The 26,712-nt window shown below is 39.4% G+C and overlaps 1 protein-coding gene and 1 long non-coding RNA gene across 10 annotated transcripts in view; one reads left to right on the top strand and one right to left on the bottom strand.

Annotated features, from left to right (window-relative positions):
• The window catches only part of CREB5 (cAMP responsive element binding protein 5), a 257,188-nt gene that overhangs the window by 133,678 nt on the left and 96,798 nt on the right, over positions 1-26,712 (top strand). The window lies entirely within an intron of this gene.
• Positions 19,344-25,554, bottom strand: LOC127480331 (uncharacterized). Its single transcript, XR_007907834.1, has 3 exons — positions 22,976-25,554; positions 22,111-22,251; positions 19,344-21,441 (listed from the first exon to the last, which is right to left on the bottom strand). It is a non-coding gene; the product is annotated as an uncharacterized LOC127480331 (long non-coding RNA).

The raw sequence follows: 26,712 nt of genomic DNA, 5'->3' as shown, positions 1-26,712 counted from the left end.
CAAGCCAAAAATTTCAGTGGAGAATATCTGACTTCTCATTCAACACCCAACAGTCTTGCAGTGTCACTTTCCTGTTGGGCTGGGGAAATAAATCAGGATGTTCTTGAGGAAGGCAAACTTTGCATTTGAAAATTAGAACGTACAAAAATTCTAGTTTTTTGAGGTCCCTCCCTCTCCCCAGATTTAGTAAAATGTTATTAACCATCCCTTACCCACACTGTTATTAATATTGGCATGGGTTCTGAAGAGATCAGAGACAGACTCTATGGTGTCTAGTGGACATTGTGGACAAAATGCTTTTTTTTCTAGCTTAATATCTTTTTCTGATGACTTAGTATACTTCCTGATACTATGCTAGGAAAGCACAACAAATGATTTTGCCTAGTCTTTGCATGTATGAGTCTGGTTGATTTGGCTGGGATTTCTTCCAGAAGCACATAAAAGGAATGGGAAACACTGCTGATGAGAACTGTTGCCCAAAGGGATGGGATGTGCATATTATGAGAATAAAGGAGTGGCTAAGCTTCTTCCTTAAAAGGGAAATTTACCATAAAGTGATTTTTACAAGATGTCATCCTGAAAGGAGTCATGCCTCATTTAGGAAGTAGAACTTTAAGAGCAAGGACCATGTAAGCCCTTGGATACACCTTGGATCTTACAGAGTATTAAAGAAGCTGAAACAGAGTTGAGAGACTGAATGTCGCTTCGAAGAGCCTGGGAGTTGTTGCTGGTGTAACTTTTGTAGAGGCTGTAATAAATCTTTCTTCTGTGAAAATGTGGTGCTACAAATGTGGTATTAGTTAGTTAGCCAATCTTTGAGAATAAGGAAGACCTTTCTCTTTTCCAGGCTGTGCATTGACATGGTGTATGTTTGGGAGTAAGTAACTACAGTCACGTCATGCTCTGGGTGTAACTTCACTGCAGAGTGCAGTGGGAAAGGGTGGTACCTATTTCTTGAAAACCCAGCAGGCACAAGAACATTGGAGCTGAGAAAAAAACATGTTGGTTTATTTTCTTTTTTTTTAACTGAGACATTATATATTGAAGTGTGGAAACATAGTCATTGATTTGTCACTATATAGTTGATTTTGTGCATCTGTGTTAGCCATTTAATACATGTGCAAGCAATTTAGGCAAGGTTCCCCTCTCACATTTACAGAAGGAGCAGGCAGTGGCATTCCCATACGTGTGCTCTATCAGTCCTTGCACAAGTGACTGTCCTGAAAACCACAGGAGCACCAGGGGCATGCATGCTTGCCTGACTGCTTTGGTGTCTTTAAAAATATCTCTTCAGAAGATTTAGTCTGACATTCTACAAGACAGTTCCCAAAGTGCATGTGGTGTTCTTCTGCTCATTTTGAGGATTTTTTTTCCCCCACCACTAGAAGGGTAAAGTTATTCTGCAGGACAAATTACATACATGTTGCGAGATAAGAAATTAGTTCAAGGGTGCATAAACAACAGAATATTACTGAAGTGAATTTGGGTTTATAAAAAAACCAAGAGTTTGCCTTGCACCTTTCTGATTATTTTGTTATATAAACCCCAACTAATTGATTTATATTTCTGGTCACATTTTGTGCTGAGTGGACTCTATTCTTCTCTCTGGCATGGCAACACAGGTCATATTTTTCTGTTGTAGTTTTCAAATTGCTGCCCATTTTATGTTATGAGCTTTTCAAAACACATTGTAAGATAAGCCATTTATGTTCAAACCAAAGCAAGAATCCCACATGCCTATACATACATATAAAATACACTGAAAAAAAAAGAAAGTTATGAGCAAATGATAGTTGTCCCTGAAACAACAAGCAAACCAGCCAGCTGTGAAGGAAACTAACATGATGTACTAAAGCAGAAACACAATATAATGGGGAAATGCGGTTCTTTGTTCAGATCCGTTTCCTATTAACACTTATAATGTTATGCTTGTGCATGCCATCCCCTGAGGACCACTTGGTCAGCCTTAAATGAATAACAGTGGAATATGTAAAAACTGCTAGATGCATAAAACTTCTGTGCACCCCTAGTCCGTTGTGTGTATGTGTTCCTTTTAAAGGAAATCTGAGCTATTTATTGCATGGAAGTTTTAGTTAAAATGCCGTTGTGTTGCCAGGGGCCAACCACTAGCAGTGATTTTAAAGGGTGAGAGCAGAGTGATATTAGGGCAATTTGAGCATGATACTTAAGGTCTCTCTGGCTATTAGTGAAGGAGAAAACATTTTAGTATTGAAGGGGGGGAAACAGACTTTGTAAAGCCATTCTGCTGGGCTGATAGCAGTGAGAGAGGCTTCTGTGAGGGGCTGCAAATTGGATGTCCTTTTGAAGTCATCAGTTTCTTTGTAGGGTACTGAAGCAGATGCTAGTCAGGTGCATGAAGGCAGTTCATGGGGAAGGCTGCTGTGAAGCACTTTTTCCTACTGATTTGAAGCTGAAGTGGAAGATTTAAAATAACAGTCCGTATGTCTGATCTTACATCCGTTGCCTAATTTGGAGATAGTTGTTGAAGCCAAAGGAGCAAACATTTCTCAACTACCAAAACATAATTGTTGGAGGGAGTGTGTGGATAAATGTAGGAAGACCTGGTTTATTGACTGCATTAGTTGCAGAACTTCACTCTGGTATAAAGAGATCATGATTTCAGGTATTTAAGCATCTAGCATCATTAGAAATGTAAGTATACAGTTCTACTGAAAATAATTCTGAAAGAAGCTGAATGCAACAACCTGAACTATCATCGAGACAGGAGCTGACATTTACATTCTGAAAAATATGTGAGTTTGTTGACTGATACATGAGTTGCTGCACTGAGAGCATGTTCCTTTCCTGAGAGGATGTGGACTACCTCCTAAGCCTATTTGGTGCTTAAGGACTGTCCTGCTCAGGGCATCATCAATGCAGCTTAATCCAGAGCTGTGGTCCTCCTTGAAGGGCTCTTTGATTAGCACAAGAGGATATTAAAAAGAGAGTATTTTTCTGTGTTAGCTGTCTGGTTTACTTAAAAGAATAATTGCTGGCCTTCCTTCTAAGGAAAAAAAAGGAATTTATAATATATTTAAATAATCAAATAACATTTTGATGTTTAGTCCTACCCTAATGAGGGAGGAAGCTGGGGGAGAAATCTAGGTGTTAAAAATAAAACGAGCCCTTTTAAGTGTAACAAAATTGGGATCTCAGAGTCTACAAGGGCAAAAGACATGCATTTGGTGTCCCAGCTTCTTAACTACCTTATTTATATCCCTCCCAAAAGCACAGCTTCAATATGGCTGTAATTAAGCAGAACTACTCCCTAAAACTCTCTTACCACAAGACATTCTCTCAGTGTCTCTCTGTGCAATATTTCTGAACACTCATCATGTCCATTTCTCCACCCTGAGGTCTGACGAGTTGAGGCTGATGAAGTCTGAACACAGACTTTGAGAGATTTCTAACGGGATTATCAGGAGGTGGCTGTTGAGTTTCAGAGCATGCCATTTTCAGACTTCAGTGTTTGTTTTAGATTCTAAAGGGCACCTTAGGATTCCTTAAAGATTAGTGAATAGGGCCTGCCTCTCAAATCTGTGCTATGCTCTTGTTGTTGGTTTTGGGTTTTTTTTTTTGAGTTTGTTTTGTTTTGTTTTGTTTTGAGTTGGGTTTTTTTGTTTGTTTGTTTGGGGGGATTGGGGTTTTTTTTGTTTGTTTTTTGTTTGGTTGGTTGGTTTTGGTTTTTTGACAAAATTGACAGCATAGTAGAGAACCTGCCAGGTAAGGGAGATAAATACAATGGAAGAGCAAACAGCGGGAGAAGAGAGGACTTGTGTGATAACATATTCTCCCTGGATGTCATAGACCATGTGCAAATAATGAGCACACTGAAAGAAAGACAGAACCTGGTTAAGTATTGTGTCAGGAGAGCTTGTGATCTCAGGCTATTAAATACTACAGTGCTCTTTCAGAGCATTATAATTCAAAAGGAAGGTGACAGTGTGGTACCCATGAGCTGCTGCCTAGCATCGGGCTGGAAGGGAAGGGGGAGAAAAATCAGAGCAGGCTTTGGGATGAAAGAAGGTTACCTCATTTTCATAAGGAAGATCACTCAAATACCTGCTTTGACCTCTTATGTTAGAGCATGAATTTCAATGAAGGGATAAATGGTGACATCTCACCCGTTAGCCAGTTTTTGAGGATTGAGCTGTGTTATATTAAATCATGCTTGGAAATCTCTGGTTAATACATTTAGAGAAACAGCTCTCAGGAACATCTACCTCCCTTCCTTCCTCCTTAAAACAGTAATGAATCCAAATTGCTAATAAAATATGAGAGCTCAAAGATGTTGTACACAGACCATGTTTCTGGGCTGAGTATTTTTTTAATGTCAGTTTTCCCACAGCAGTTAAAATGTTACAGTCATTAAGGTATCAAAACTGTCTAGCCAAGAAGAGAGACTTTCCTTTCTTTAGACTTTTGAATTGTTTGAATATTTTGTTTAGAAGGGCTCCATTCTTTGTTTCAATCTGTGGAGAAAGTAAAGCTTGTAATCTGTCTAAACTGTAAATCTCAGTTAAGAGCCATTCACTGAAAAATAAACTATGCCTCCTCTTGTGAGGCTATTTTTCTAACAGAACGGATTATGTGCCACAAACTAACAAAGGGAACTAGCACATACATGTTGTCCTATCTGCATTATCTGTTTTCCTAAATCGTAGGAAAAACTCATTTTAAGGTTTAATAAAAAATTAATTTACTGACATTCAGTGTTTTTTTTTCTGCTTTAACGTGAGTTGCCAAGCAAAACCAGAGGGGCTGTATTGTAGTTCTGAACTAGAAAAGGACTTGAAGGATCAGGAATATTTTGAAGTGTATATATTTATTGAAGGACATTAGGTCCCTTTCTCATGAGCATGGGGAGCAATCAAAGAACCACGGATGTCTTCCCCTCTGCAGCCCCAGTCCACTGCACTCTGAATCCTGACCCAAGAGCATGTTTTTTCTCAGGGCCACATGGCCATACTGCTCAGGCCATGTTAAACCTTTCTTCTTATTATATTTATATGCTGCCTCTTTGTCTCCTTCTTATAGCCTCACATGGCCTTCCCTACAAAGTAACTTGGCAAAAACGTTTTCCCCCAGATCATCCAAGTTACTAAGTAACTTTTTACTTTCTTGTCTTTGTTCAAAAGAGAACAAAAACCATCAACAGAGAAAGAAATGGTAGTTTCAAGATACTTTAAGCTGGACTTCAGCAGCTTTTTGTATCTTCAGAGTGGAGATCCAAACTGCCCTGAACTCAGCATCTTAACATGTACCCAAGTGATGAGGAAACCTCCAGGAAAAGTTGGTGTGTTTCTTGAGACCATACTTAAGTTTCAAGGAATGTCTTCCCTCTTCTCATTTTCCCTACCTTCCCCCTTTTCTTCTTTAAATAAAAAATGATCTGACACTTCCCCAAACATTAGTACATTCTTCATTGTTTATTGACTTAGATGTGAAACTCAGCTCTTCTCTGTGACTTTTTGAGGAAAGAAAATGAGAAACTCAGGTTATGTCTATGTAAAAAAATGCAAAAAAACCCAAAAGAGCAAGATCACATGACCCATTTTGCTAAAAAATCTTAAGAATGGGTAATTTTTGCTGTCATCCCCCTGAAATCATGATGTGTTTTAGGTTTTTCTTTTTGATGGGGCAGAATTATTATTTTAAAGTTAATATAAATAGGAAGAAATCCGTAATGCCAAAGCTATAAATCTTTTGCTTTCATAAAAATTATGGAATCATTGAGCTATATGGCTGGAGGGGACTTCAAGTGTTCATCCAATGCTCTGCCCAAAGTAGGATTAAGTAACATCTACATCATTTCTGACAGAAATATCTCTAATGTGTTTTTGACAACCTCCAGAAATGCAGAGCACACATCCTATTGCTGTGTTTAACTGTACTCACTTTGAGACAAGGTTTTCTTTCAGGCTAACCCAAACCCTCTCTGATGCAAAAGTAAAAGTTTCTTTTATTCTTGGTTCTACTTAATACAGATACAGAGAAAGATATTGTTTCTTTTTTTCTATCATTAGCAGCCTCTTGTGTATTTGAAAATTCATTACGTCCATCCTCTGTCTTGTCTTCCATAGACTAACCAGCTTGCTCAGTCTGTCCTTAGTCCTCTTCTAGACTTCCTCTAGCTGTCCAAAGGCTTCTCCTTTACCTGACTCCCCTTTAGCTGGGAACAATCCCTAAAAGTGGATGTGGTACTTCAGATGTGACATACTGAAGCAAAGGAAAGGATTCTTACTCCTATGTTTAAAAATGTGGGTAGGAAATAAAAAATTCACTTGCTATTGGTGAGGACCAAGGAGCCCAGCAACACTTACAGATGGTTCTCATTTGAAACAATGTTTGCAACTGAAAAAGCTAGAAATAAATTCTTTCAGCTTCTCCAAACTAAAGGAACTCTGCAGAGAGGATTTCTCAGCAGCAACGATGCCTTTGTTTTTAATTGCAGAATCCATAGCATCACTAATAAATCATGACAGTGTGACAAATGACCGGTCTCAGCTGAGGGATCCAGCCTGAAATCCCATTTGGTTAATTGTGTTGCACCTACCAAGGTTTCCCTTGGAGTAGTTGGTTCAGAGCTGACTCCAGGGGAAGTGTGCCACCTACTGAATCACCAGCTCTGCTTCCTGAAGCACCCTGGGATTTCCTTGGAGGGCTCCCAAATGCATTTGGCCAGGACCAACCCTGTTTAGCTTATGAGAGCAAAGCAGATCACAGCCTGAGGCTGTTATGGCTGCTAGCCATATTACTCATTGGGGATATTTAGTCATGTATCTCTATGAAGGGAGACCATATTGCATTATATGTCTCGAGTTAGTTCTGCATATATTGTTTGTAAATTGCTTTGTGAGCCTTTTTGAGTGGAAAGAGCTGCATATGTATAAAATATTAAGACTAAATGGAGTGTATATAACATGTATGTATACTTTCAGGTAATTTTTATAATAGCCATTCATGTATAGCTGTATCATTGAAAATGTAATAAATCAGGCTAGGAAGGCAGCCTTTCTTAAGAGGCTTAACTGTTTCAGTTCTGAACTGTTCTGTTTTCACTGTTGAAAGTCTGGATTTGATACTTAAATACCGGTAAATCTTCAGCAAGATGGTTGTTTAAATCTAATAGAAGTGAGTACTAGGATAAACACTGTGCTGCTAACATTAATTGGAATACAATTCCACTTGACTGCAGTAAGTCCTTATTGATATTTTATTACTAATAAATTTACAAATGGTAGGCTGCTTTGCATTAACACACCTAATTTTCTCATTCTAGGTAAGACACTTCCCTCTTCCAGTAGGTAGCTTACAGCAGTACTGTACAAGTCTGCCAATATTAGGAGGAGTTATAATCTGAAGAGGGTGGATGCTGCTGTATTGTATGAGGTACTTACTCCCTCTCTCTGACTTTTGAAGGGGATAAGAGCTAGGCAAAATAGTCATTGGTAGCTGAGTATTCTCACTATAGACTCGACTATTACAGTTGGTCTGGTTTTAAAAGTACAGATAAACCCCAAACAACAACAAACTAACATACTTTGTACCTCTGTACAGATTACTAAACCTGGCCTTCATATTTTTTTTCTTTTAAAGATACTAGGATATGTACTAGTACTAGTATATGTCTTGTTTTCTATGAATGGTCTCTGATCCCGGCATTAATACCCCTAATGACTTCCCTGTCTGAAGTCTTTGCCTCATTGTACCCCTGCTTTGACTGTGTATAGCAGGAATTGAAAATAAAAAAGCATTAAAGAACTGCTGGCACCTTGTGGTAAATGTTTGAAAAACATTTTTAGCAACAGTTTAGACTGTAAAACGTATGAATTTTCTCAGTCATTAAAACTATTCTGATGAAAAAAGGATGCATATTATTTTATTCAATTTACATCCATTCTATGACACTTCAGTCCATTTTCTGCCTGCTGCTACAATGTTACCATAATGAAAATAAGGGTTTTTTTAAAAGCAGTTTCTAAAGGTACAGTGGGCCTAACTGTTTCCAAATGAGATAATTTGGTTTGCAAGACTACTGAGTGAGAGGTAAGACTACTGAGCCAGAGTAGATACATGTGCAGGAAAGAAAGCTTAGCTCAATGGAAATATGTTTAGGCAGGGAAGTTAACTCAGATGCTTCCTTGTGCTGTTTTTACTGCCTATTAGCTCAATGCAGATAGGCAATAATGAAGGACATGAGTTGGGTGGGATTTGAAAAAAGCAGAGCGGTGCCTTGGTGAACTGAGTTGGGAGATTTTGCTCAGGAAAAAGAAGAATGAGACTTCAAGGGGCCTTACTGCAAGGGAAGTGATGTGGTGGAAGGGAGTAGAAGGACTAGGGAGGTCACAAACGTAGCCTAGAGTAGGCTGAGAACAGGAAGAATAAAATTGGTATTGTAGACCAGGAGAGCCAACAGATTAGATCAAATATATGTGTGAAGAAGACAAAACAGAAAGTTCTTATATAAAACTTTTCTTGTGAAGGAGCTGAGCTGTTTTCCACACAGTCTGTCTCTCATCTATAGTTGTTTCTAAATTCACTAGCACTCTGCATTTTACAGACCACTTTCTTTCTATAAATTTTTTATAGAAGCCAGGTTAGCTGAAATGAAAAAATAGAGTTGTTTTTCTTAGGTACATAATTTAAAGCTTAGCAAAAAAACTTGGGGAAAACTAACTGGCCTAAACAAAACAAAACTTTCAAGGGCTTTACCAAATAAAATCTAATTTTTATCAATGCCCTCTAAAGAATTTTTTTAGTGCACTGTTTTCTTGATTAAGTTCAACTTAGTTCCCAGGGTTTCTGACTGTACAACTTTTTACACTTTTTGCTGTCCTTATAAATGACAGACAAAATAGTTTAAGGAAATATTTTTAAAAATATTCATTATCTGGCAAAGACCAGGCTTGCAGTATTTCAGCCTAAAAAGGGAAAGTTTTGGAAGTTTTTAAAAGTATCTGAAAAAGGGAGCTAGAATGAAAATGATGATACAACTGTCAACATAAATTTTCATGTCATTCATCCTGCAATATTCTTTTAAGTCAGCTTCATCTTTTTACATAGTCACATTTATTATATATGCATAATACTTTCTGTATGATAATATCTGTTATCTAGGTGTGCATTTGTGATATATATGTGTATTATGAGCACAGCAGTGAGGCAGGTGAAATCCCACCAGTCACAACCTAGAATTAATTCTGGTTTTGCTTTTTGTTTGCCTAATTGACTCCCAATTGACTAAATCCCAGAAGCTGCTTTTGGGTACCTGCAGCTTCAATTTCTTTTAACAGCATTTGCAAGTATTTAACATCATTTTGTTTGAACACTGTGGAAATGCTGACCAATTACGGAATGAGGTGCAACTGAAAAGAGATTTTATGACTTGACCGCCAAAATCTTATGAGCTGTCCTGGGTACAAGTTAGGTGGTGATTGTGAGGGCTGCCTATCTTTATGTTCAACCCCTCTTAAGACTGAAGACGCAAAATAACCAACATGGACAATCAAAGTGAAATAAAAACACAGGAATGTGAAAACATATTAACTGACCAATAAAAATAATAACATTCATGATAATCAAGCAAACAGACTGTAACTTGTGCTCTGAACCTTGCCAAATTTGGGTCTGTTGGCAAGCCACCAAGAATAGCACATCCAACAGACAAGGGCCCCTCATCTGAGAAAGCCTTGCTGCAGTCTCCAGAGAGCTTTGCCCCACGAACTTACAGCAGGAGCATCCCAGCTAGTCTGAACAAATGGCATGAGATTTGCTGTGAAGAGAGAGATTCAGCTAAACTTGCTTTCTGTGTGAATTGAGATTAAGTGAAGGGACTCGGTTGTTATTTAGTAAAAACAGTTTCCTAGGTTACCTTGGAGTAATTTTTACTGTGTTGGTATGATGTAATCAGCTGGTTTAACATTTAAAGCTAGTAAAATACGCGCATATAATTTTTTTTTAAAGATGTGCCTAATCACTTTCATTTTGCACTCACTTAACTCAATATTAATTGTTTGCATTGGCTGAGGATTTATAAACAGGATTGAGAGTGTAATGGTCTAGATTTCTACATCTGATGGCCTGAAAGTTAGAGGGAGTGAAGGCTCTTGTCAGGCTCCTAGATCTTTCCTCCCACACATGCTGGCCACCAGATAAATCATGTGTATGAGTTTATAGTGGAGTCAGTACTGGATGTTAAGCAACACCCAGAAGTGAAGTTCTTGAAATAATTTCCTGTGAAAGCAACAGTAGACAGATTTGTAATCACAGATCACGGCATTAATCAAGTAAACAAACCATCCATTTTTTCCTGTGACATTCTTGAAATCTCTTTTAGGAACATTGAAAATTGTACATAATGATACTGCCTAATAACAAGAGTAACTGGAGCAAAATGGCACGCAGTGACACAGGGGGCTTCTTAGCTCTGTGGAGCACAGAAGTAAAATTCCTCTCATAAAGCTGCTGAGAGTCAGAAGAGATCTGAAACGTTGCTCAAATATTCTAGTAGTATTAATACTACTTATCTCCATTGTAGTTAAAACACTTGTCCTCTTTAAAACTTTCCAAAAAGTTGCTTATTCCACTCTGTCAGCCAAGAGAAATTTCAGGCAGGGCTGAGAGTGAATCAGTAAATAAGGGTAAACTTTGTCATGCACTGTTATTCACTCTGACAAATTCCCACTCAGTAAAAGCTGCTGACAGCTGCAGACTGCTCAACAACTACGGCTAATGTGGAGGAGTCTGTCCTAGGGAATAGGACAGCTATGTTTCATTCAACATGTTTAAAAATGAAGTTTGCTGGAGGAGAGAGAACTGGGTGGTGTTGAAAGGGAGAGTGCCAAATTGGAGGAGGCTGCTTGTGGGGCTACACAATGTTCAGCATAGTCCTGATTTTGATTAGTGTTTTCATTAATGATGGCAATGCACGTATAACGAGTACTGCCGGTGATGCACGGTTTGGAGACACTGGCAGTTTGGAGAAGGACCTGGATATCATGCAAAAGAAAACAAAAAAGAAAAACTAACCAAAAAGCCTCAGTGAGCTTTTAGTACCGAAGTAATGGCAATGGAATGAAATTCAGTATTAAAAAATGCAAGGCTGTGCCTGAAGGGACTAATAAAAATTTCTAGAAGCAGAAGAAGCTAGGAGCTCATCATCTGGAAATGGCTATGTAGGAGGAGGGCTCATTGAGGTAAGTAGTCATGGAGTGGCAGCAAGTGTCTGTGGTGATCTGCTATTTTCCTAGGAACCAGTACTCTTAAATAACACTGCATCAGGAAGATGGCTTTGGAGAGGCATTGGGAGGTATTAGACTGGCATGTCGGATTGATCTGGAGCTAACTTTTAATACTGATGAAAACATGCTGGGGAAGATGGGGTGAGGTTGGTTACCAAGGGTCTTGAAACAAAGTAACTTCAGGAGGAAAACTTCGCTGATTAAGGGATACACAGAGGGAGTTGCCATGTTCAACACAAAGCGTTGGGAAAAAGGTCCTTGCAGCAGGAGTCTGGACAGATATGAAAGAGGTACAATTGCATTGGTAACAGCCAGAGAAAACGATGTTGCAACTATTGACGTGCAGGGTGGTGAGACATATGTTCCGGTTATGAAGCAATTAAAAGAATATATAAGCCCTGAAGTGTTTTCAAGCTAAATTCAGATTGGCATCTCCATGCAGAATAATTAACACACAAAAGCTTGAACATAAGGGACAAAGACAGTAGAAAATTTCTAAATCCTAAGAAATTAAATTCATACTACTTGGAAGGAGGAAAGGATGGGAAAGTTTTGGGCAGATGGGAAGAACAGTAAAAGCTCAAGGTTTGGATGGTTAAAAACTCATGGGAAAGATCCCAGCTAAGAGGGGAAACTGATCAAAGCCCTGCTTCTCTTGTATCAAAACTATTAAGGTATAATCACAGAAGTGTCCACTTGTGTTACGTCTTGGACTGTGAGTGAATTGTGCAGGTTCTCAGATGAGTTAGTCATCATTGTTTTAATTGGTTTACCCTGTTTCCATAATAAATATTTTTTTTTCAATTTAAACAACTTAAAAGTCTAGTTTGTTTGTTGTTTGTTTTTATTTAAACTGAGTTGTGAATTATTTTTCAACAGGGTGCACTTTTTCCAATACAGAATTTACAAAAGTGCCTCATTGACATGGGCTGCAATCACTAAGGAAAAGCACAACCATTTGAGTTTGTACAGCAGTAGGAACAAGACAGTGTTAGAGGGTGTCCAAATAGAAGACTGTGTAAATCTAGTAAAAACAGTTTATGTGGAATGTGTACTTACTCTCTGTGTATTTCAGTATACATGCATGTTTTGTAGAGATATTTTTATTATTCTGGAGTTTATTTGTGGGTTTTTATGCAAGAATGAAAATGTTGTATGTTTTGATTCATAGAAACTGGTACTGAAAGTAAAGCATCATCCTGCACCACAGAATGTGAAAGTGAAGTTAGAAATTATTTCTCTTTCATTTATCATTACAGTAAAACTAGTGGTTTGATTCTGATGCTAATGTCAATAAAATACAGATACTTTCCTTCCAGAGTCCTGAAAGGATTTTTCTGAGTGTCTGTGAGAGATCTGTTTGATTTTAGTATGTTTAGAGTTAATAAATAACCATACTTTTCCTGAAGAAAAGCATTGGAAGACTAAACAGTATGTAAATCCTAAAAACATAAGTGAGTACAGATGGACCTCACTTGATTTCAGAAAAGATCTATCAGATAATGAATCTGTGGCTGGAGAAGTCACTATAAAGGAAACTGAAAGGGGATTTCCTGTTTAACTCATATTACAAAAGAAAAAAAAAAGAAAAATACAATAGTTATTCCCTTTTTAAAATGTTTAAAATATCTACTCATGTAATAACTTTATGTTACCAATAACAGAGTTTTAATTCTTATGGCTGACTTGTTATATTGGAAACTTTACACTACATTATGTTTCAATTGGAATCACTGCAAATAGGGAATTGCAGACTGGCCCTTAGTTGTGGCTGCATCTCAGTCTCTGTGTTGCAGACTTCTTTGGTTTTTAAGAAACATTAAAAAATTCTAATTTGTACTGAGAGGGACTGGGGTTTAGGTGTCAAGATGCTGGATGTAAATTAAATTCAGATTTTTGGATAAAGCCAAGTTAAAAATGGTACCACTCAGATCATGAATTCTCATCATCCTGATAGTGATTGAATGGTGTAAACCCTGTGTCTGAGGATAAGCTAGGATCAACAGAATTACTTGGCTCCTTGTATTTTGTGGAACTCCAAAATTTAAGTCAGTTTGTCCAGCAAGAGTCCAGAAAACATTTCCTAATGGCCAGTTATAGCTGTTCATTTTCATAGAGGAAATATTGTACTATCAGCTGGTTTACTAACGAAAGAGGGTGTATCTTTAAAAACAAGCTATCTTGTGTATGAGTTTATCAGATAGCACTGTAAATCTGTCCTGTAATGATGGTGATCTGAGTCCCAGCACCTTCATTTCCCAGTTGGAACTGAGTTCCAGATATTTGCTTATTTAAAAAAAAAAGTTTAATTAGAATATTAATTATTGTTATCATGCTGAAAAATAAAGAGCTAACAAATAAAGGGCTAACAAAAATGCGTGGATGTGACAGTTTAGAGGAAGGATAATATTTGATTTAGAGCTAAAATTTATTTTAGAGCTGTACTCAGTGCTAACCATACTGTACTTCACAGCATTTATTTAATTACAGCATATGAGATTTGTGTTTTAATCCAGATTTTGCAATTTTAGCTCACTTTTCTGTCTGTTAGAAGCACAATGGGGAAAGAGCATCAAAACCAGATCCTTTTTGCTGTTATAAGATTTGAGATCAGCTATATGTAATAAAGTTTTCACTGTGTCCAAGATAAAACCTGTAGGGTTTTGCACTACATTAAGATATCTTGCACTAGATTAAGATATCTGAGATCTGGGGTCAAAATACTTAGTGTAGACGGATGGCAAAGCTTCTTCAAGCAATTCTAAAAATAGCAGTGTCTTCACATTTTAACCAGCCCATTCTAATTATACATTAGAGTAATTAGAATCCCAGTGGGGGAAGGGAACCTCCTGTTCATTATGCATGAACGTTAAAGATTACATGATGGTTTTTACCTAATTGCAGCTGTTTACTTCTGTCCTTAGTCAACATCTCCCCTTTGCACTTCTGTGCTGTTTGCTGGCTGGTTGTGACCTCTCATGTCAAGGGTGACTGCACCACGTGACTTTTTATGGTTGGTCTGCAAGATGCTTTGGAATCTTTCGGGGTTAAAGGTTATACCAAATTATAAAGGATTATTTATTATTCTACATAAATTGATACATTATTTGTCTTAGGTATTTGTGGCTTACATCTGTAATAAAATAGGTGGCTAGTCTGACTGGATGATTCAGTGATATATAATTGGATTCAAAGCTTCACTTCCAGGTCATCTGCTCGCCACTGGCCCACAGTTATTTGGTGAGTATATAGTAAATAGGCAATTCTATTTCCTAGTAGTTGGATGTCCCCAGCACAAAAAACCATGATCCCAAGTGGCTTTAACATGCTTAGAACTGTTATTGGGGCAGTGTTTCTTATCTTGAGATCATTCTTGAAGATTTGGGTTAAGATTTATTGCCAAAATGTTTGGGGGAAGCCTACTGGCCATCATGCCCATTGCACATTTCTGTGTCCAGAAATGTTGGACTCAAATTTTGGCAGTTCTTTTTCCTTAAATATTTTCAGTAGGGTGTTTCTAATGTAGCAGCATGTTTGAGCACGTACGTGAGAGCAGGAGATCTTTGTTCCAGGATTCATTTAGACTTCATCCAATCCAGTGTCTTATGTTCAAGAAATCTGGGGCAGTTCTCATAAAGGATATTTCCAGATACTTTATTTCATTACAGTTTGGAGAGCTCATAGGAAAACCAGCTATACCTCTGATACAACTCAATGCTGAGCACTTTGATCTGACTCTCCTTTAACAAAGAATGTCTTTTGCCGAAGCACTGAGGTGAGTTGGGAACATATACCCCAGTATCTTATGAGCGACTTGAAGAATCCACTCTTAACCCTGCCTTCCTTTAGGTCAGCTGAAATTTTGGACCTTTACATTCTTGTGTCCTTGCTAGTGACACCTAGCCTTCTCAGACAGTCTCCCTGTGCATGAACTTGTTCAGACAGTCCCTCTGTCCACTATGAAAACACAGGACACCCAAGTTGAACTGAATGCTGAATACCACCACATGGGTTTGCAGTGGTCTGTAACTGAAAAGGTTCACTGGAAGCAATTTGCAAAGAAATCCTTAGGAAACCACCTGGATGGTTATTTTAAATTAAAAAAGGAAGAGATGCCACTTAAAAAAAATAATTTTTAATACTAGGTTTAAGGTTCCATACATGTGATAGTCATTAAAGCTTATTTAATCCTGAAATTATCTGGCCTCTTTAATTCCACAGGGATTGTAAGGCTCTTGGGTTAGAAATGAAAAATAATGTCAGAATGAAAATGAGACTTTCCTGAGTGCAGGACCATTATTGCAGAATAGTTTCTTAATCAAGCCTCTTTAAGAGTCAAGTACTGGAGAAAAAAATAATCAGGCTGTACTGCTTTCATCCACAGGTCTTTGCTGATGCTTTGGCCACTGATTGAAATAGGCAAGAGTCAGTCCCAAAGGCTGTATATGACAAACTCATCTAAAATGCTTGTAGCACCGGTGATTTGTCCATCCACAATCTCAACAGTAGTGTTACAATACGCATTTGAGATAATTCCAGTGCACTCTGACGTTTGGGCTCTCAAAATTCAGAGCTTTCTGATCGTTGAGACTGGAAACTTTCAGCAGACGCTGTGATTTTTGTCAAGTTTCTGTTACACCAAACATCTGTGGTGTGCCCCACCACCCTTTCCCTAAGGATGAAACATTCTGCAGGGAGGGTGTTGCAAGAATTCCTGAACTAGACAGCTAAGCTGGAGTCATAACTGTGCTGGCCAGGGCCCTAGTTTGAAGAAGGCTCCCATTAGAATTAAAACATCCCATAACTCTCATCACAACAGCTCTATTCTTGAGCGTGGCTGAACACAGAAATTTAAGGCTGGGGTTGGAGTGGGGGGAGAATGAAAAGACAGACAAGTAAACAGATAAAGAGGGAGCTCTTGCATGCAAGTGGAATTTCCTCTGAACACAGGACATTCTTTATCATTAACTGGTCTGTCACAGGAAGGAAAATGGGAAAACTGTGTTTCCTGTTAGGGGGAAGAAAAAAATCAATCAATAGACCTTGGAAATACCTGCCTGGAAAGAACTTTTTGTTTTCCCACCAGCAAGCACAAATAAGTTTTTAACTCCTTTGGTTCATGAGCTGTGTTTTAAAGCAGTTTCCTTCTTGAAACAGGACTTCAGTCTAAACATGTAATTTGGAAATGATCAGCAGTTCAGACTGCTTCGACCTTTCTTGTTCACTTCAGAAAATGCTCTTACTCCTGGAAATATCTTCTGTAAGACGAACACTTTTGAAAGCAGCTTAATTCTTCTGAGTTTGTGTCTATGAAGATAATAATCATAAAAAGGGTCATTTACCATGCACATGCAGTCTCTCCTGTGCTATTTTGGTTAAGACACTTGCAGATGGGCAATGGATCTATTATTGCTTCTGGTGAACAAAATTTTCTTTTGGAAAGAGCACAGTTGCCAGGCAAATGGTTGAAGCCTCAGGAGGACAAGGACTACATTGCAGCTCCTGTGTCATCTCTTTGTTTGCATTTTACTCTGAATACCTGCAGTGGTGGAAGTTAGGGTTTTCAGAAGAGTGAGAAAACTGCAGGAATGGCTGCAGGAATGGATGTATTTACATAAACGGCCCCACGATAACTTGGGTTCTTCATGGCAATCCTTTTTCCTTTTGGTGGCAGCTTCCTTCCTTCCAAAGCTGGGCCTGAGAATTTAAAGTTGTGCCTCAGTTGTAGCCACATTCCCCTGTTCTGAGCCCGGGATCTGTCCTGGGCCCATGACAACACTTATAGCAATGTCAGTGGCATAACTGGATGAGCAGAAGCAATGTAATCCAGCAGTGTAAATGTAAGAAGACAAAATAAAAAGAAGGAAGGAGGGAGGATGACTTCTTAGACATGCACAGAAAAAGGGCTAGAAGTCTCATTTTTTTAAATGGAGAGGGAGAAGTGGGCTGATCTTAAAATGAAACTATCAGCAAAGCTGGAATTAAAAGAGGGCTTTAGGAATGATCTAACTTTTATTTTATTACATGACAGAAGACAAAAAATCAATAGCTGGTAATTCAGACATAAATGAGTTATACAGGCCATTGACACAATGGACCAAACTTTATAACAACCACATCTGATGCTGTCAAGCCACAGGCTTCAGTGGCGCCAGTAATAATTATGGCTGATCACCTCTAATTCAGAGCTGCCTTGCTTGATAAAGGTGTCACTCTGAGTGGCTGCAGCATCAATATCAATTGAGGATGTCATCCAGCAGGTCAGGCTGCTGCAGAGAACTGTGGGTTTTTTTAATTGAATAGGATAAACTCTTGGTTTACTCCTCCTTTTATTCTGTCTGTAAAAATAAATATAACTTAAATAAAATATCACTTGAATTCATGACTACTTGAATACAAGACTAAAGCATGACAGAAGCTAATGGTGTCAATCCATAGAAATATGAAGATAATTTATAACCATAAGAGTATGCTCAGAGGAGACTTTGATACTTCACAATAGTCTCTGTTGCATTGCTGCTGTAATCAATTAATGAACCCACCCCCAAAAACCCCAGTGTGGTAAAATGGTGCTAGGCAATAGAAATTGCTTTCCCATAAACTCACATCATCATAAAGAAGAAAACATATTGACTTTGCTGTTTTCCTACCGTTTTCTGAATTTTAGTGGCATAAGCACATCCACTGAGTGTTGGAAAACTGAGTTTCACTCTGAGGCACGGGGTGAAGTGTCTTTGTGAAATAGTTCTTGATCTATAAAGAAAGGATTAATTTTTAAACACCTGTCTGGTGTTATAGGTGCCAAAAATACTTACATCTGCAGTTTGGTGTTGAAACTATTAGTCTTGGAATTGCTCAGGGATGCTATGAGTACTTAGACATTTTTGTTTATTATTATTATTACTACTGCTACTACTTAGGCTTTACATTCTTTTGTGGACCAGCTGTTTGGTACTGTGTTGACTACAATTAATTGTGAGTGATGAACAGGAAAAAAGCCCTCTGTGGGGGAGGACACGAGAGCTTTTTCAGCCATGGTCACTAGCCTTTAACATCAGGAGGACTCAGAACCACACTACGATGCAGCAGAGTGCTTCGCACCACAATAGCTTTTGCTTGCACACGTGAAAGGTTATAGTAAGTTCCATTTAGAAACATTCTCTATCCTTAAAAAAAAATCACTAATATCAGACTTGGCAGAGAAACACCAGAAAGGTAATAGCAGCAGCACAGCAGTGAGTTAGTTATAACCTTGTAGTGCTGTACAGTTTGGGGCTTTTCTGATACTTTTAAGTCGTGGAGAAAGAAGGTGCTTTGCACCTGTGTGTTGGCATACAGAATACAAAGCAAGAAAAAGCCCTGTCGTTTTCCTTCGAAAACATGGAGCTCAATTCCAGCCACGCACTGCTGAGGCAGAGAAATCCCAATCTATGGCACAACCTGCACAGCACTTCCTTCTCCCCAGACCCACACACACGCGCTGCGGCCGCTTCACAGCTTCTCCGTTGCCCTCCTCATCTCCTGCTTCATCTCCTCCTTTTCCAATGGCCGGACCTTCCTGAAGCACAGACCATGCGGGTGTTCGGGAGCGACTCGGTATCTTCTGATGCTCCCCAGTCAATCATGTCATCCCCGTTCCCGGTCCCTGGGTTTTCCTGCGCTCCGATAGGCAGCTGCGCAGGCCCTTCAGAGGCAGCACTGTTTCTTTCTCTGTTTACCCGTTTCCAATGGCAATTGCACCACCGAGTCTCAGTACGTCTGGAACTTGGCCTGGGGCTGTTTTGGTTACATTGAAGTTTTTGCTTCAGCGCTGCCAGATTTAAATGGTGACTTCACCAGCACTGAGCTAAAAAGGAGAAAAGGGGAGGAGGGAGGTAGTGCAGCGAGCGGGAGCGAGGGAGAGGGCCAGGGCATTACATCATCGCTTGGACGGGAATCAAATGGGAAGGATATGACTCACTCGGGCTAGTTAAGCTTTGGCTCAAGTTCTACATACACTCATTCCAGGGCTCTCATGTTCTGCACCTCAGCAGGGAATTCAGGCTCAGTGATGTCCATGAGGTTTGTTTTTAATTTTCTTTTCCTTTCTGATTTCTATATAGTTTCCCCCCCTCCTTGCCTTCCTCCTCCTCTCCTCCTCCCCTCCCAAGTCCCCCTTTCCCACTCTTTTCCACTTCTACAGAGTTTGTTTTCTGATGCGTGCTACCTCAGCTCTTAGGAGCAGAAGCTGTTTTTGTTGACCAAACCAAACCCAAACAAGGAGTACAGCAAACTTGAGAGAAGTTTGGTAGTTTGTTGTGGTTTGGTTCCCTACCGCCTCCCCCCATCACTGTGTTGCTCCTAATCGGAGGAGACAGGGAGAGAGTTAAAATGCAGGAACCAATCGCTTGGATGGTGATGTAATGCTGGAACTGCAGGGTTGTTAAGTAATGTGAGAGGAAGGGGGTCAGGGTTGCAAAGCATTTACCTGCTGTCAAGGGGCTTTAAGTTTATTATCAATTGCAGTGACTGTAACTGGCTTCAGACTGCACTCTCTAATTATTCACAGACTCCCCTTTTTTTATCTTTTATTATTAAAAGTAAAACTATATTATGGTATTTAAAAAAATGATATTATCACAGCTGCAAATTATTTTCCACCAGGGTTTTTTTGATATTTTTTAAATGGCTTGAAACTGGATGTTTCTTTCACAAAAAGCCTGGAGAGAGCAAAAAGAAAAGAGAAAGGCAAAAAGGGGTGGTTCTTCGAGCGTGGCTGGCGAATTTGAAACTGTATGAAGAAAGCAGTTCAGCCTCTGCCTAGCAGAGCGAGTAAAAGCTCCTACTGTTGGAAATCTGCTGTAGAAAATAAAGCATTTAAGGGAGGCACTTAGCAGAGCTCATCCTAATGAGCTTCGGCTTCCTTTGGTTAACCCTGTGCTTGTGGCTGGTTTGGTGGGTGGCTGTCCTGCCGTTGCTGAGACCGCGGAGGTCCTGACTTTGCACAGCAGATCCCTTCCTGTCATGGTTCTGCTCTCTAGAATGACCTGGGAATTGGGGGACCTACCTGCATGGGTTTCCTTTGCAGGACAGAGCACTGTCTGTAAGTCTATCTCCCTACAGACCTTTCCATCTTTCTTCCACATAACAGTCTCTAGGTCTGGCAGGATGAGAGAAAAGGTACCTCTTTCCTGAGTTCACTGCGAGTACATTACCCTTGGGATGGGCCACAGAGTTTAACACTGACTAAGCCCCTGCTTGGGCATTGCTTGTGTTTAGATGTGGGATGAATGAGAGATATCAGGTGTGTGTTGGTGTCCTGAGGATACCCATTCTGCTCAGAGGAGCACTGCATCACATTTCTGTGTCAAGAGCTGCCTGCTCTTAAGATATGGCTCTTGGAAGTACCCCTTTGAAACGGAATTTCTGTCTTGGAAGCACTGTATTAGTGTCCACTGGATCAGCAGCAGACCACAGATTTGCTTGGCTAACTAAAGATAGCCCTAAACATGCTCTTAAGGGTTTGGTGAATTTTTTTTTTTTTAATAACCTGTACTGGGGACTGACTGAGCAAAATAATAAACAGCACTGTTCTGTGGTGGTGGCAAAACCTCTGCATCTCTTTCTGAACAAGACAAGAGCCCCAGCCAGCTCCTGCCTTCCCTTCGCTCCAGTAGCCCCCTGCAAAGCCGTCTTACGTCGAGCTGTTATGTCCCTCCACTTTATTCACAGCTTTTCCCTAAGTGCCCTGATTTCCAAGCTCCTCAGTCAACTGCTAAAGCACAAATAATTGCTCACGTGCCAAACTTTTATCATATGAGAGCCTAACGTAAGGCCGCACCCCACTCTGGCCCACGTTGCGGTGCAGATACACCATATGGATTGGATTGCGCAGTGCTCTGTTGAGGATGTGTGGGTTGTGGAGGGAGCTGGGCTGCTGCAGGAGTTCCCGTAGGATTTCTGACTCATACTTTCTCCTAGAAATGTTGGGAAGTGCAGCTCCATGGACCATCAGAATAAAGCATAGTAGATTCTTCCCTGCTTTCCTGCTTCAGGTGCTGAGGTGGACTTGTCTTCACTCTTTCCCTTCCTACCTTTTCTGGCTGGAGACTGTGCAGGATAAGTCCATCAGTGCTGTCATTGGATAGTGTCTAGCCACACTGGCAAGGTTCTGGGCAGAGGATAACAGACTGTCACACTGCAACTTTGCCTATGCAGAAATGCATCCTTGTTATTTCTTTTATAAAAACACTTGTAAAAGATGCTTTTTGGTACGGCCTGAAAGTCTTTGGGTATTGGATTGCATTCTATGGGGGATCAGAGTATCACTTGTCTGGTACTTGCTTTTAACATTTCACCTGTCTGGAAGGGCAGCAAGGGAAAATGTCATGGTGCTCTAGTCAGTGTGGACTGACTGATGACCCTGCCTTGTACTCATAGCTTTCACAGATTATGCACCCAGTTGATTCATGCTCAGTGAAGTTAGGTAGAGGGTGTAAAGATGTAAATCCTTCTTGCCTTTCCAAAGTGCACTGCAACTCTAAGTTACAATTTACTGCCGCTACTTCATGGATTTCAACACAGCACCACAGGAAACACAGAAAACAGGCTTCTTTCAAAAAGTTGCAGTTGTGAATTCCATATGCATACACAAAGGTGTGTGTATGTATGTATGTATTTATGTATGTATGTTGGTTGTTGAAGCAATGAAACATATAATTCAGGAAGTATAACTGTCCAGATAGGAGCCAAACAGCTCTAGTTATGCTTGACAGGTGCTTTTGAAATGCACATTCATCTCAGACAACAAAAAAAAAGAAAGTAGCTACCCATTTTGGATTCTTCTCCTGCTAGCTGCTCAGCTTACCTGGGAGTCAGTGTGCAGGTCTGCCAGTAGACTTGAAGCTCATGGTAGAGGTCAGCAGCTCTGACAGTCAAGTTCTACATGCTTAGAGCCGGGTCTTCTGGCAAGAGGATTTTCTTATTGAAGGATGATATCTTTAGAGACCTAATTTTTAAACAGCAGCCAAGAGAAATGTTAACAGCGCTATGAAAATGAGCATCAGAAGACATATTCAGAAGCACATGTAACCTGTCAAACAAACCAGAGGCCAAACACAGCAGAGCTAGGGAGTGATGTTTGCACTGGAGTGCCGACTGTGCATGATCAGCCTGTGAAGAAAGGCAATCTGCTCCGAGCAGAGCCTGACTGGACGAGTCCCAGTAAATTTTCCCCACCAAGATCCTAAGTAAGATTTCCGCCTGCATCACTGAATGTGTGCATTGGCACAATATCTGCTCTATAAGCTGTGTGATTTTAAGCCATAATTTGGTGCTCCTTAGCTGGTCTCTGCATGCACAAAAGAACTGGCTCTGTACTTGCGGTATGAAACAAGAGGTAAAAATCAGACAGCTTGTTTTTACTTCACTGAATGTGATCCCTCTGCCTCTGTATTCCTCAGTTTTCCTAGCTCTACAGTGAGACTATTTCCCTTAAACATTTCTGGAAGACTCGGTTGATATTTGTGAAGCCCCGTGAAGTTTTCAGGCTGGTGTCATGAGTGCTGGGGTCAGAGCAGGTCAGGTGTTGGACAGAAGTGGTGGCAGGGCTGGCCTCATGTCACGTTTTGGACACATGAGGCAGGAAGATCAAGTTGTTTGCTACACTTGGGTGAGGGTGCTGGGGCAAAAGCAGGCCTCCTGCGCCCTTCCCCATCTCTCTCTACTCTCACCTTCCACCCTCTTTTGTTCATCCTGCACATGCCTGGGCCATGTTCAGCCCAAACTGTTGAGATCAGCTTTGCTGAAAATTACACTTCAGATCAAAATATGAGTTAGGTTACTCCAGTGTAAAGTGAATGCTGGGTCTTTCTCTGCAGCTATAGATAAACCAGATAGGAAGGTAATTACATCTCATTCCTATCTGACTCTCTTATTTGCCATAATCTCTTTTAATCCCTTTGATAATCATCATAATAATGTTAATCTTAATGAACTCATTTGGTATTAATGCGGATATGATTTGTAAGTTCAGAGCAGGCTTGCCATTCTTGTTTAGTGTTCATTAATATCCACTTAACTGTGTTTATACTCTCTTTCTCCTGCAAATGGACTTCCGTATCTTTGTCTTCCACCTAGATGATGTCACAATTCCCATAGTGGAACCCTCTTTCCACACTCAGGTTTGTATTTCCTTTCTCTTCTTCTTCCGACTCAAAAGATATCAGAGCAACGAGCAGTTGGAAACACTGCATCCATCTGCTAGTGGCTTTCTGTACCCCATCACTTAGTCATTTCTTCCTCTTTCAACATCAAAATTGAAGGAACCTTATCCTCTTATTTCTCATTTGTGTGACATTCCTTCTTAGATTGCTTCAGAGATATTACCTTACTGTAGTTCTCTTTTTATTCTCTCAGAGGGTGAACAAGTAAGACACACAACCCCTAATCTTGGCAAAGAGACAAGTTATTCCTTGTTTACTACCATACTCTCCCCGAGCACACTGTTTATGGGTGGGGTACCTTGCCCAAACATTTTCCAATGTGACCAGCCAATTTTCATGAGTGAGGACTACTTTTGGATGTTAAGGATGACCCAAAGCTTGTTGCAGTGAATGGGAGTGCTGCCTTGATGGGCTCTGGATAAAATCCATGGAACTATGCTCTTTTCAATCCTTTGAGCACCCACATATTTTTCAACATCTCTAGCTTTGGAATGTGCCCTCTTGAAAAACTACTTGTTCAGCCACAGTGATCCCAGAGACTGATGAACCTTGGATCTCTATTAATGTGTGATTTCCTCCCTACGTGGGTGCTTGTGTTTGTTTTTAAACGTGGCATGGAATTTCTGTGTTGTAGTGCTTGCCATCCTCCCTCTCCACTTCCTCCAAACACATTTTTAAAGCCTTGATTGTCAAATAGCATGAATTATTTTTCAGTTCTCGTGACACACATTTTGCTTTTTAGGTCTTTTGAATCCTGACAGAGCCAGGAAAGTATCATTTACTTAACAGAACACTGTTTATTCCATCCTCACTTCCATTCTTTATTTTATGTCCTGATGTTTCCTTGTAGCATCAACTTCCAGTGTTAAAATGAATAACTCTATTGAAAACATATAAGTTTTAATTTACTGAAAGATTTCTGCACATTATAATAAAACTAGCTATTGTCTTGGTAAAAACTACTAGCTGGGAGTGAGAATTATAGTCTCTCAGATCAGCACAAGCTGTATTTCTGTGGTACTCTTTATTTTAACATAATATCTTTCATTCAAGAGCACTGCAGGATATTTTGCAAATTGCAACCATTAGTCAAACATATTAAAGCTCTTTATTAGTATGAATACAAGAGGCATTCATGTAAATAACTAGATGGAGAGTTTTACTGCAGATATCTACAACTCTTGTGCTGCTCCATGACCATAAAAAATACGGACAATGTGCTTCAGTTGGGCACTATTTTCTGCAGATCAATAAATCTGTGCCCATTAGCAACAACAAAACAATAATTGTAATAATAAAAGTTCATTACATTTTTTAAAAATGTCAACTAGTTGTCATAAGCCCTGTCAAAAATAATATCAGTAGAATGTTTTACCACACTGGAAAAGCCCATCAGCACCAATAATCTTATGTCAGATTTAACATGAGCTAGTTTTTCCCAAACAAAGTCTTACAAACTAGAATAGAAAAAATGTACTGGACCAAATTCTCCCTTGACCTCAGTTTAAGGCCATGCAGTATCATGAAAAGTCAGAAAAGTTCCAGTATTGTGTTCTTTGTTATCATTTGGTTTCCAGGTCAAAATGAACTTTTCTTTCACTGCAGCTAGGGATGCGAGTTGTATTTCTCTTGTACCATCAGAGGACTGCAGGAATTCTTATTGCCCTGAATACTTTTTAGTTTTCTGGTATACTTAGGATAAGTGAATTTCTTTTGCAAATTCATGTAGGAATAAGATTGCCTGAAAAATTAAGGTTCAGTTTACAGATTGCCTGAACCACCAGATTCCTTGCTATTGGAATCCAGTGTTGATAAGTATCTTCTGTGGCCATTCATGTGAAAGAAGAATGTGTTGCACAAAGTGCAGATTATTACAGAAATCTCTGTGTGTGTGGATCTGTATCTGCATATGGGGGGGGGTGTCTGTTGCCATATTTGAGACTGCAAGCAAAATTAACTTCTCTTATTCCTAAACAATCATATTAGAAATAATTTATCACATGAATAAGATTTCAAGTTGATGACTTAAGGCGGTGATATCAGTATATAAATTTGAATGACAATTTCTTTCTTTTTGAAATTAACACTCTATTAGCACCCCTCAGCTCTACCTCACATTTCAAATTTTTCCTTCAGAATGAGAAAAGTGAATTTGGGGCAAAAATTCAAATAACAGCTGAAGGGGGACATTGCTGTGCATCACTAAATGTTTAGTTTGGCTTTTTACTTGCCGATCTTGTGCAGTATGGAACTTTTTCCATTCAGAGCAAAACCCGATGCAGCTATTGCAATTCAGTAGATATTCTAATATGTTGAATGAACAAACAATATATAGCAGATTCCCCTTTAGTAATGAATTTAACCAGGTTTGTTTTTTTTTCATTTAGTTATAAACTATTTTGACAAGACTTTGTAGTGCTCTATAAAAGAACTGCAGTACATACTTCAGGAAAAGTATAAAAACCTTACCAGCAACATTTATAAAAAAAATGCAAAATTAAATAAATACTATAGAAAAAAAAGTTAGTTGGAAAAGCATGGATTTATAAGGGTCTACTTAGAAATGTGAAATGTGACTGATTGGAAAGTTTCCAACAAGGCTGAATAATTGTTAAAATTTGGGGTTTTGATAACAATTTTTTCAAGGGAAATTAGGAATTGTTTTAAGAGAAAATGCTTCTCTTTCAAATCGGTAATTGTTTTTGCTGAGAAATACTTTTTCTGTTACCCAAAAAAGGTCTTGAAAAAGAATAAGCTTCTCACTTGCTGTACACTGAAAGATGATTAACCTTTGTACATTTTATTTTCTGTTTGATGTCCAGTGTCTCTTCTAAATTGTTCTGTTACTTCTGATTTGTTTCTCTGGGAAAATGCCCACAAAGTGTGAAGAGTAGCAAATGATAAAACAGGCAACAATACTCTGGCAACTGCATATGTTACATTCCAGAGTTTTAAAATTTGGTCTCACCTGGTCTCATCTGGGGCAAGTTCTTGACTGATAGCACAGCCAGCTGCAACTTTAACACCTCCTTTCCTGTCCTCCCCTCCCCCCCAATATATAGTTCTTTATCTTGGGGGACTTATTTTAAAGATGCAATGCTCCAATAAGAGGACTTAAAGGAGCACAGATCTGATGGAGCTGGATATAGGAAGGATATGAGTCTGTTGCTTCCCCGTGTAGCACTGAGCGCTGAATTTCGGCAGCACGTCTGCATTGGCATGTGTCTCTTGTGCAGAGTAATTAT

Source organism: Manacus candei, unplaced genomic scaffold (assembly GCF_025592945.1).
Source record: "Manacus candei isolate 608988 ecotype Guabito, Panama unplaced genomic scaffold, ASM2559294v1 h1tg000072l, whole genome shotgun sequence".
Classification (NCBI taxonomy): Eukaryota; Metazoa; Chordata; class Aves; order Passeriformes; family Pipridae; genus Manacus; species Manacus candei.
The sequence above is the reverse complement of the archived record's forward strand: the minus strand, read 5'-3'. Positions and strand labels throughout refer to the sequence as shown.